The following is a 14,199-nucleotide window of genomic DNA, read 5'->3' on the forward strand; positions in this document are numbered from 1 at the left end:
CCCTTGGCAAACAGGACACAGTCGTGTATCGATAAGCCAGCTGGAGGAGATGTCCTCCTGGGGCTAAAAGCAACAGTAACATCCACCCCTAGGGGTCAGCCACACTTAAGTGGCAATATACTACACTTTATCGTGCAGTTACTGTTAATACTTCATTTAGAGAATTAACATTGCTTGTTTTCACCTTTTCAATATCAGTGAAGAATGTCACTGGAAAAGAAGATATAAGGTTTTGCCAGATTTGTCTCTCCCACCAAGGTCATCAGCTGTCGAACGCCGACGAAGGGAAATAACCCTGAAATCCGGATACGTTCGTGCTGCTGGTCGCGGTGAGAGGGATAACTCCCTTGGCAAACAGGACACAGTCGTGTGTCGATAAGCCAGCTGGAGGAGATGTCCTCCTGGGGCTAAAAGCAACAGTAACATCCACCCCTAGGGGTCAGCCACACTTAAGTGGCAATATACTACACTTTATCGTGCAGTTACTGTTAATACTTCATTTAGAGAATTAACATTGCTTGTTTTCACCTTTTCAATATCAGTGAAGAATGTCACTGGAAAAGAAGATATAAGGTTTTGCCAGATTTGTCTCTCCCACCAAGGTCATCAGCTGTCGAACGCCGACGAAGGGAAATAACCCTGAAATCCGGATACGTTCGTGCTGCTGGTCGCGGTGAGAGGGATAACTCCCTTGGCAAACAGGACACAGTCGTGTGTCGATAAGCCAGCTGGAGGAGATGTCCTCCTGGGGCTAAAAGCAACAGTAACATCCACCCCTAGGGGTCAGCCACACTTAAGTGGCAATATACTACACTTTATCGTGCAGTTACTGTTAATACTTCATTTAGAGAATTAACATTGCTTGTTTTCACCTTTTCAATATCAGTGAAGAATGTCACTGGAAAAGAAGATATAAGGTTTTGCCAGATTTGTCTCTCTCACCAAGGTCATCAGCTGTCGAACGCCGACGAAGGGAAATAACCCTGAAATCCGGATACGTTCGTGCTGCTGGTCGCGGTGAGAGGGATAACTCCCTTGGCAAACAGGACACAGTCGTGTGTCGATAAGCCAGCTGGAGGAGATGTCCTCCTGGGGCTAAAAGCAACAGTAACATCCACCCCTAGGGGTCAGCCACACTTAAGTGGCAATATACTACACTTTATATATATATATATATATATATAATAGTTATCGCCAAGCCAACATGGCAGTCCCAAAATTAGGACGAAAGCTATATATAAACGTATTTGCATACTTCTTTTTACAATATCTTCACGTAGAAATCCATTATTTATTTTTGCAAATTTTTCCAAGTTTTGGATTTTAATTTGTACATCACTGAGTAATTAAAACTAATCATTGTTTAGTGTGACGCTACATACAAGTGTTGTTTTCGTTAATACATGCTGTCCATCTATCTTGATTGCTAGACATATGCAAATTACGATGACTAATTACTTAGCTTCCCAGTGGAATGTCCCAATGATTTTCAATTACGTGGGAAAATTAAAGCTGCTAACGAAAATTGTCGCTTTAATATCCATGGTTTCACCTGTCTGTTTCTCTGCGTGTTGACTGTTGTCTGTTTGTCTGGCTGTCTGTCTCACTCTCTCTTTCTGTTTCTTTCTATCTCTCTCTTTATTTATCTATCTTCGTACATAAACATCTCTATTATAATGGTCATATATATATATATATATATATATATATATATATATACATGTATATATATAAGGCGCAGGCATGGTTGTGTGGTAAAAAATTTGATTCTCAACCACGTGATTCCGTGATCAGTGGCACTGCGTGGCATCTCAGTAAAATGTCATCCACTATAGCCTAGGGCCATGTATGTGTGTGTATATCTCATAGATAGCGGACGTGTGTCTGTGTTGATTAACCCACTAGGGCATTCACTATCTGTATGTGTTTTCGTCATGTGTGTATGTGTGTTGACATCACGGAAGACGTTTTTTTTTCTATCTATTTCCCGAGCGTTAAACTAATAGATCGCTTTGTTTTCTACACCACACGTCTTCGTAATTTTTTTTTTGTGAATTTTGTTTACTTGCTTTCATTTATAAATAGAGGTCCAAATGTCACAAAAACTGCAGATGAAACTTCCCTCATTCACGACATTAGCGGTAAGTTTTTGAGCAGCTCGCTTACGTTCCGCATGCGAAGCGTATGTTTCTTCAAAGACAGCGATTCCCTGCTTTACTCGTTTTCTCCATTGTTCGTGATGACATGAATTGCTGCCCCACTTGACCTCCCATATCTCGCATATTTTCAGCATATTCGAGAAAAAGTCAAAATTTATCCTCACTTTCGCCATCACATGCTTATTGTCACACTGCCTTCTCGACACTCGTCACTTATAGTTGGTACTGTTGTTAACTCGAGTGATTGAAGTTTGTGTCTCAACTCGCCTTTTTTATTTCTGGTTTTACAGCGTAAGCATGGCCGCTCCACTAGCAATGTTTACCAAAGAGCAGTGTTCTGATTTCTCTGGAGCAGTGGTGTGCAATCAAAGGTGCAACATACAGCAATTCGCACCAAAGGCCGAAGCGTATTGTTGAAGAAACTTTTGTTGCTGAGTGACAATGCATGGCCACACACGGCCGCCCAAATCTTTGAAACCATTAACCAAGGGGGTTTTGAAGTGCTGGAATACTCTGCCTATAGCCCAGACCTCACGCCTTGCGACTATCGTATCTTTGGACCGCTCAAAAATGGTTTACAATGTCGTCGATTGCCTACGGATGAGATGTGAAAGAAACATACATGGTTGCACGACCAACCACATATCTTCTTATTGGAAAGGAAGACGCAAGTTTGCGGACCGCTGGACCAAATGCATCGAAAAGGAATGAGACTATATAGAAAAATGACGTACTTGTTTATTCTCTGTTTTAGAGTAAATAAATTGAAAGACAAGAGTGCGTATAATTTTATGAGTGCGTATATACATATGTGCGTGTATATATATATATATCTATGTGTGTATGTGTATGTGTGTCTCTGTGTGTATGTGTATGTGTGTCTCTGTGTGTATGTGTATATGTGTCTCTGTGTGTGTGTTTGTATGTACATATATACAAGCATACTTACACACCATACTTACACATTCTTGTGTAGCATGATATAGAAAGCTAAATGCATCAAGTTATCCGTTTAACATCCAGTGAGTTCATTATGTTCATTGTACAAGAAGCAAAAGATTAGATAAATTTAGAATAACTCTTTCCCTCTCCCTCTCCCGATATATATATATATATATATATATATATATATATATATATATATATATATATATATAATTATATTTATATGTATATGATAGTATATATATTTTTATATATATATAATATTTATATATATTTATATATATATAATATATATTATATATATGCATATATATTAAATACACTCACATACCTACACACGCCACCCCCACCCCCACAAACACACACACACACGCACACACACACACACACACACATATATATATATATATATATATATATATATATATATATGTATATGTGGTGAAATAGCGGGTGAAAGGCTGAAAGAAAGAGAACGACAGAGATAGAAAGGGCAAGAGATTGAAGGATTGAGCGATGGCTATTAAATTCTAACTTCATCTTTTACTAGAATAACGTTTGATTTGGAGCCTTACGACGTTATTTTTTGTTAATTTAAGATTTTAATGGAGTTTGCATTTATTCTTATTGGTCTGTTTTAATTAATTATCAATGATGAAAGACTGCTACTTTATCGATCTTCTTTTCTTGATTATATTTCTTCTGCAAAAAATACTGGAACCACAATTTCTAATTAATAACCGTTAATATTCTCGTATATACCACGGGAATCCATGGAGCCTGTTTCGGATCTTAGTTTTTAGAAGGTTCTTTTGATAAGAGCTAATTCCATTCTTATGCAGAACGTTTGTAGTGCATAATATTAACTTGAAAAAAATGAAGCATTTAATAATGTAGTCCTAAAGACTCAATGTCCATGAAGAATATCGAATGTTCGCATTTGCTGCGGGGCTGCTGCTAACTAAATGTAATAAACGTATGTATTTCATTTTACACACATACACACACACAAGCGCGTGGGCGAGCATATATGTATTCGAAGAAGACAGTTTATTTCACATTGCTCCAGTTAAGTCAATTATAGAAATGCGTTGCGACGTCACTGAGTGCCAAGCTGTATCGGCTTTTGCCTTTCCCTTGGACAATATCGGTAGCGGACAAAAAGGACACTGGTATACACGGTCCACTACAGGTCTTCCATAAGACAACCTTGCCCGGATTTGTGCCTCGGAGCTGAACTCTCTAGGTACAATCCCATGGTCATTCATGACAGAAAAGTGTCTTTAGGCTATATATATATATATATATATATATATATATATATATATATATATATATATATATATATATATATATATATATATATATATATATATATATATATATATAAATATATATATATATGTATATATATATATATAGCGAGGGTATAAAGGTATTGGTATCTGGAAGACACAAAGTTTCAGGTAACGCTAAGTGCTATGGATAGACTGTAGTTAAACACTTGGTTCTATAGTGATACGATCTCGGCAGAATCTGAGTTATAAATCAGTTACGAGCAAGAATACTAATAAACGTACTTTTCAACCATGGCCATCTCATTTGTTATTCAGATATAGTGTGTAGAGAGGGCTGCATTATCCAAAGCGTTCTTTGTTCAAAACAAAACGCTGTGACTGAAAGAAGATTTAACGTAATTTCTGCAGACAAAAGCATTGACATCTGTTATTTAACCGTAAGTCAGATTTGGTCTAGCAAACAAACAATTCCAATCGTTCCGACAAAAAAGACAAACCAAAAAACAGTTGGGTCCTGCTTTTTCTATTCTAACAAGTGGTCAATTTGAGGCATTTCCTCTAACTGTTCATTCTGAAAAATAGCGTAAACGACCGGGAGAAAAATGCTGCTAAACATTTTGTCCGGCGTATTAACGATTCTGATTTTATATTGATAATAACAATCAAACGATTAGTGATTGCTCCTCTTGTCGTCTGGGGACGAGAGAACTGTACTAATTCCACTTAAAAACCACTGACACACCATTTAAATACGTGCATGCCACGGAAAAGGCAATCACAGAAGAACTAGATGTGCTTTCGAATTATCTTTCCATTAGTACTAATGAAAGATAATTAAAACGACACTTAATCAGCACTCAAATGTCATGAAAATGTTGCCCATTTGTCACTTCACTACCATTCAAAGAATACTTATTCCATACTTTAGCATTGACGTTGTATTAAATAAATATGCCTAATACCGTCTAATCAACATCTAACTTCAATCTTACACAAAGCCTGCTCAAAATACACTTACATAGTTTCAGTCGTTCTAAAATAAGTGTAAACTGCCGCTCAAATGCCATTCAAATAACGTGTTAATTTGGGCAAATTCCTTCTACTAAAGCGCCGAACTGACCAAAGCCTTGTGAGTGGATAGAGTAGAGGGAAACTGAAAAAATCCTGTCGTATATATATATATATATATATATATATATATATATATATGCGTGTGTGTTTGTGTGTGTGTGTATTTATGTGTCTGTGCCTTTGTGTCTATGTTTGTCCTCCAATCACCACTTGACAACCACTGGCGGTGTGTTAACGTCCTCGTAACATATCGGTTCAGCAAAACGCATAGATAGAATTAGTAACAGGCCTATAAAATAAGTACCGGGGGTCTGTTCATTCGACTAAAAGAAAAAGAAAATTCGAGGCGATGCCCCAACGACTGTAACAAGTAAAAGGTACAAGATAATTAATAATAAAAATTAGTAATACATATAATTATATTTCTCGACTCAGCCTGACTCCACACTGAATTTGGAATGTAGGTGCACAGGGTTTTAGATATATTATGGATCCCCAATTACGGCTTTCACGCTTCATTACTTGCTTGAAGATCCTGTGTTCCCACAGGCGAAATTGAGATTTGCAACACACTGGCTCAACCTAAATAACACACAGGTACACACACAAACATACACACACACACGCACTCACACACGTAAATACTCTTATACAAATTGGCACACACATACACACACGCATCAGCATAATGGCCTAAGTTTTGTGACTTAAAGAAGGCAATAAAAAGGAATAAATTTCTGTTAACTTTGCTAACAGTAAAAGTTAGCCAAAAGTTTGTTCACCTAGAAAATACAACGAATTTTATTCCTCAATGGCTTCCATAAAAATATTTAGCCTAAAGACTTCAAAATTCATGCGCAGACAAACTGTCTTCTGATATGAAACTTAAATCTGCTGCAGAGTCATGTTGATATAAACAAACAAGCAAGTATGTATGTATTTGAGCAAGTTATAAACTCCGTCAAATAGTTTAAGCAATACCATATGAAAGAATGTTGAGAAAGCCACGTAAATGTTTCTCTTCAGGCATAAGAAAGCCATGTCTTTATGATGTGCATCATGTATAACTATATTAATGTCATCGTCTCGTAATAGATATATAAAAACCTAAAAATACATACACACATAACTTACATGTACACATATTTACAAATACACATACATGCAGGTATATACATATATACATATAAACATATATACGTATGCATGCATGTATGTATGTAAATATATATATATGTGTTTGTGTGTGTCTATATATATAAATATATATGTACGCATATATATATATATATATATATATATATATATAATAATTTTTTTCCAGAGGATGTAGCAACCGTTACCAATATAGCATAAGAACTTACCTTAGGAGATCATTAATTAGATTCCTTAAGGGTCGTTCTCACAGTTTATATTTATATCATAAGATTTGTATATATATATATATATATATGAATATGATTGACCGTTGACTGAACACTATTCAATTTTTTTTTTCTCCGTGTTTTTCTCCTTGTCTCCGTATTCTTTCTGTTGAAGAGCGTAGCTCGAAACGTCAAAGACTTTCCGTATTCCCGAGCGTCATACTAATATATACTTTTGTTATTTACACCACCTGTCCTCGTCTGTTGTTATTATTTGTATATTCTCCCATATATATATGAATATATTTATATATATCTATACACCCACCCCCCCACGCACACATGTATATTATGTTAAATATATCCTGATGAATGTGAAACAAATGTGTCTGTAGACTGAATGGCTATTACATGACGCATTCTCCAAAGTCCAACAGAGATCCTCCTGACACATTAATTATAAATACATAGTAAATATGACTGCGAAATACGAAACGCAATGATATGCATCATAATAGAATAAAGTAGAATAAGTTATATCGGAAGTAAATAACTAGTATTTGTATATACAAGTCAATAACTGTTGGGCGTCGTCGATATAGCTCAATAGCTGATATATAATTTTAGATGCCGATAATAGCTTAATGCGTCCAAGAAGTCTGAAAAAGGCACGTTAGAGAATATACTTTTTTCTATATATAGAAAATCATTGTAAGCACATTCTGTGTGTATATGTATTTTTTGTGTGTACTTTTGTGTTTTGTATGTGTGTGTATACATACATACACATACAAAATATACATATATGATATATACATACATATATATATATATATATATATATATATATATATATATATATATATATATATATATATATATATATATATATATATATATACATATATATATATATATATATATATATATATATATATATATATATATATGTACGTATGTATGTATGTATCTATATACGTGTATGTATTTGGAATTATAACATTATATCAATATAATGAACATTGTATTGGTCGTATTTCAGATGCCCGTACAACGAACTACCTGAAAAACAAGAGAAGATTTTTAAAATGCTGATATCAGACATTAATGCTGACTTTGTCGTAAAGAATTTTAAATCTCCTGCTGATTGCTTGCGACAGATGTGGCTATGAATATATATTATATATGTGTCTGTGTACTGTGGAGGCGCAATGGCCCAGTGGTTAGGGCAGCGGACTCGCGGTCATAGGATCGCGGTTTCGATTCCCAGACCGGGCGTTGTGAGTGTTTATTGAGCGAAAACACCTAAAACTCCACGAGGCTCCGGCACGAGATGGTGGTGAACCCTGCTGTACTCTTTCACCACAGCTTTCTCTCAATCTTACTTCCTGTTTCTGTTGTGCCTGTAGTTCAAAGGGTCAGCCTTGTCACACTGTGTGACGCTGAATATCCCCGAGAACTACGTTAAGGGTACACGTTCCTGCGGAGTGCGACGGAGTGCTAACAACAACGTCTTTGTCTGTGTGTGTGTGTGAGTATATATATATACTAGATTTAAATATTGGATTTAAGTATTAACAAAATTGAAAAGAGACAGACCGAATAATATAAAGATACGTTAGAAGAATATGTAGATTTACTTATAACATGAGAATCTTAACTCTTTTTATTTTACAAAATATCTTTTTCGCCCAGGTGATTTATAATTACTTAGAAGAAATATATTCGGGTGATGGCAAGCCATCTGAAAACACTGATTTTCAGTTTATCGCATTATATACTTACGTTACGAGAGTAAATTTCTCTAGGTAAAATTCAAAGGTAATTCTAGATTAATTCTCCTTTGTTTAAGTACGGTTAATATCGGATCAGTTTATCTTAAGAACCATACAATATATTTTATGTTTCTGATACCAGATATATCGGAACTTTGAAGGCATTTTACATTTTTCTGTGCGACTAAACGGGTAGGTATATCTGAAATGCTTATGTTTAAGAGAATGTTTTGGACGATAGAACTACACTTTGCTAAGCTTTTGCTAAGCTGTAACGTTTAATGGCTTTGCAAGTAAAAAGGAGTTGATCTCTTCCTATGAATATACTCGCAAGGTTTCTTTTATATTTGATAGGAATGGAACAACTGAATTGCATAAGATCTAGATATTCATGTATTCATTTTAGAATAAGTAACTAAAAGATGTATTCTTCGCATAGCCATAGGAAAAAAGTACGTCCAAACAACACCAAATTCTGAAACACTTTTTTTTTACTTCATGTTAGAGCATGATTGTTACATCTCCATCAATAATATACATATACATATATACATGTATACGTATGTACGCAAACATATAAACACGCACAATATATACACATACACACGCACAATATCTGTATGCATATATATATATACATATATATATATATATATATATATATATATATATATATATATATATATATATATATATATATACATATATTTATATAATTTTATATTCAAGACATTATAAAAACGAATGGAGAATTATACATCTCTAAATCCTATCCATTACAGTATTCACGGTAGATTTTTCAATATTTCATGTATTTCTGCTGCAGAAATATCCTAACACCACTTGAGGTAGCACTTATATGCATTCAGTTGTTACAGTTGCAGTATATATTCAACCTGAGTAGCATTATTCATGCAGCTTTATTCAAGGTTGCATTCATACGGGTGGATAAATTAAAATGAGGAACTGATAGTTTGCCAGCCTTTCTCAAAGTATAATCTTGTTTGGGAGACTTAAAATCTTAATGTATTAATTTCTTTATTGCCCACAGGGAGCTAAATATAGAGGGGACAAACAAGGACAGACAAAGGGATTAAGTCGATTGCATCTACCCCAGTACGCAACTGGTACTTAATTTATCGTCCCCTAAAGGATGAGAGGCAAATATGACCTTAGCATGATTTGAACTCAGAATGTAACGGCAGTCGAAATACCACTAAGCATTTCGCCCCGCGTGCTAACGTTTCTGCCAGCTCACCGCCATATTCGTGTAAGGTTGGTTGTTAAAATCTTCGTTGTAAATTCATTATAACTACATTTACAGTGTTGGCTATTAAACTGACGTAGTTCTTCTCTAATATCTACAATAGAAAATTTAATTCAATCAACACTGACTTTGATAAGGCAATTACCATTATTCAATGGGAAATACATACGGTGAAACAATTGTGAATTTGTGGTTCTGAGATTTGGTTTGATGCTATTGGAGAAAAATAGAATGGTAGAGCATTGTGTTCTACATTTCAGAATGTGTTATATCAAGAGGAATTCTTCTAATAACAAAGTTATTTTTAGCAGCATAAAGTTTAAAATTCTATGAAAATTTCACCTACAAGATTCGTAGGATATGCGAGAGAATAGTTCTTTATATTTGGAACAATGATACATATATACGTATGTGTACTTGAACATATATATGTACACGCATATATATGTACATATATGTATATATATATATGTATATATATATATATATATATATATATATATATATATATATATATATATATATATATATATATATATATATATATATATATATATACATAAGAATAAATGGGAACATGTGTGAATACATACATATATATGTGTGAATATATACAGGCATATATATGTACATATATATATATATTTCACACACCCACACATACCTATCTATATATACGCACATACAGTATATATATATATATGGGGGAGGTATATTTTTATAGGTGTACATTTTGTGTATAAATACATATGCATATATATGTGTATGTGTGTGTGGATGGGTCTAGGTGTGTATGTATGTATGCATATCAACATACGTATATACATATATACACATAGATATCAAGATACCATATTATATACAATGCGAGTGTGTGAGAAGGAGATAGAAGGAGAGACATTGTCATCTCCATTCTGAGCGAGTGCAATCATACACAAAAGCTTTTTCAACTCTGCGTCCATTATTACTGAAAGTACTTTTCCGTAGTATTTCACTCGGCTATTAAGCTTCTTCCACTTGAACATCCATTCAAGAGCCAAAGCCCTGTGTGGAACAATATTCATATGCATTTTACTTAAATGACACAATACTACTTGAAATCTCTCCCGGATATCTTACACAAAGCAAGTTTAGAATTATTAATAAAATGAAGAGGTCACAGAAAGGATGCCGTTGATCTACGATTTGTATATCCAAGAGTAAACCTAAGCATCATTATTGATAGGAGGTACAAGAAAATTCTCTTCCTCCACCAATACTATACTTCTCAGAAGATGGTGAGCTGGCAGAAAGCTTAGCACGCCGGGCAAAATACTTAGCATTATTTCGTCTGTCTTTACGTTCTCAGCTCAAATTCCACCGAAGTCACCTTTGCCTTTCACTCTTTCGGGATCGGTAAATTAAATACTGGTTGCGTACTGGGTTCGATCTAATCGACTTGTCTTAATTGTATTTAAATTAAAGAACCTAATAAACTATATGAAGAAAATTCTCTGAGAAAAGAACAATATGTGGTGTCAAATTATGTAAACCTTTTAAAAGTCGATCCAGTCAAGAAAAAATAGGCAGAAAATTGACCCGATATCGTCTTTTATCTTCTTTTAATCATTTAACATCTGTTAATTGCGAAAGGAAGATAGAATACTTAAATTTTCCTAATACTAGAAAGCGCATTAGATGTGGCCCAGTAGAAAAGAAGTTGTGGAGTATGGTGGAAAAAAAGAAACACTATTCGAATGGAAAGAATTTCCTGTTGCATTTCAAGATAGGAAAGGAACAAAATCTTCTTTGGTTTTAATTGATATATTTAATCAAGATAACATTTTGTCTCATTGTTAAGATAATTCTATCTATTTGAAAATTTGATATCCCCCGCACATAAAACCTCCCTTCGAATCGAAGAAATACAAATTATTATTGTTTACTTCTTAGAAATTATTCTGTTGTTTGAAGAAAATTGGGAATGTGTATCACATATGATACATAAACGAAAGTGAAATATATTCTGCGTATCACGTGTGATGCACAGGGCAAGCAAGGAGTTAAAAGAAAGCCTTCCACAGGATATCCTAACTCAAAGGAATATGGTTTGCATATATACACAATGAAAGCCCTCTCATATGATGTCGTTCTCAATCACTATTTTCTCTCAAAATAATATTGTAATAATCTAAAAACATGACATGCAGACGTAACACGGTTTGGAGAGAAAGGAATCTGAAGTAATCCTTCTATATTTAGCGTCATAATCATTTTTCGTGTACGTGATTTTGAATTATTGCTTAAGTGCAACCTGCATATAATATTTTTATCCATTATATTCTTAAGTACAAGTTTTACGCGAGATTTATTTGTTGATTGTATCAGGTCAAGCTAGCACGTAAAGGCTCTGACCGAGGCAATAATTCGCTCTTCATTCTCAGTATCATTTTCCATTCATCTCTCCTTTTCAAGTTTTAGTATATTGCAATGGCGACAGTTCTTTGGAAGCCTCTCTGTGTTTTACTTTAATGTTCAGAAGTCAGTTGCTAACCTTGTATCCGTTTATCAGCCATTATATTACGATTTTGTGTGCATGTTTTCATAAAGAAACGGAACAAGATATAATGGAGTGTTGCAGTATTAAGTAAACTTTCTTGAAATATGTTTTAATACTTCTTATAATGGTATAAATGGGAAAACGGAACATGGAGAGATAAATGAATCTAAAACAACTTTTGTCTGTAAAAAGTATTACCATTAGGAAGAAAAGAGTAGCATCAAAAACCGAGAAAACTCGATAAAAATATTTTTAATTGAAACCAAAATGTACAGGGCATTAAATTTGGAGACTTGTAAATATTGCCGGTGAAATTCGAACGCAGATTTACGTAATATGTCCAGAGTAGATTAGGATAGAATAAAACGAGGGCACCCACTGACAGAATATTAGTGTAATTGTTAGGTTTGAAAGGAAACGTTTTCACTAGGCAATGTAAAGTGAATTTCAATATATATCGAAGTAAAGAGATTAAAAATATTACGGTGTAAAGTGTATCACACATATATATTTAAAAATATTGAACTAGAAAGAGGTTACATTCACAGTTAAACTATATTGCTTGAAATAAACCAATGTGTCAAGACCTGCAGGTCCATGTCTTGAACAACTGTGATCATTAATCTGCTTGAACAAAGTTATATTCCAATAATAACACCAGTTTTAAGAAAATAATCGTCACCCTTCTGAAAATCTGTTCACTTCACATCTCTGACTACGACTTGTATCGGCACTAACCGTAAATATTTTCCCAGATAAAAAGCTTTACTTGAAATACTATATATTCTAGTTCGAAACAGACATTTCACGCGTTTATTCGCACGGAGTTTCTATTTATACCATAAATAAAATCCCAATCGGTAGAATATTTACTGGTGTTTATAGAATATTGATATCTATCCGATTATATGGAAATGTATATTCTCCTTATATTGTGGACTTTTCTAATACTCTTTTCAGAGAATGTAAGGAAATATCAAATAGACTCTATAATCTTCCACTTGCCTAGATGTTATCTAATTAAATATTTCGGTTTCAGAGGTGCAAGTGTTTCAAATTTCACTTCAGAAAACGGAATATAGATATAAATGGCTGATGACTAGCATCGTGATTGAAACTCAAGAGTACCAACAAATTTGAATCAAACCGTTTTGATCCATATATGTATATATATATATATATATATATATATATATATATATATATATATATATATATATATATATATATATATATATATATATATATATATATATATGTATATATATATATATATATATGTATATATATATATATATATATATATATATATAAATATATATATATATATATATATATATATATATATATATATATATATATATATATATATATATATATAATATATATATATATATATATATATATATAATATATATATATATATATATATATATATATATATATATATATATATATATATATATATATAGTAGTTTGTTGATGTTAAATCGATGAATTTTTCATGTCACTGATGTCTAGAGATAATTCAAATCCATCACTCTATATTTCGCATACAATACTTACTATTAATGGCCAGTATATTATACTATTACAATTGCATAGCAGAGAACTTATTGCGGGATTGTAGTTGCATGATTTCGTTTATAGAAATCGGTATTGAGATATTGAACTGTATAGTATCATATTTTATTTTATATTCATCCCCCATTGTATAGCGTAAAGAGAAAATATTTCATAAAACTGAAAGTAATTTTCAAATATATGTCACATGAAATTCT

This window comes from Octopus bimaculoides, chromosome 23 (assembly GCF_046866305.1).
Source record: "Octopus bimaculoides isolate indiv1 chromosome 23, ASM4686630v1, whole genome shotgun sequence".
Lineage (NCBI taxonomy): Eukaryota > Metazoa > Mollusca > Cephalopoda > Octopoda > Octopodidae > Octopus > Octopus bimaculoides.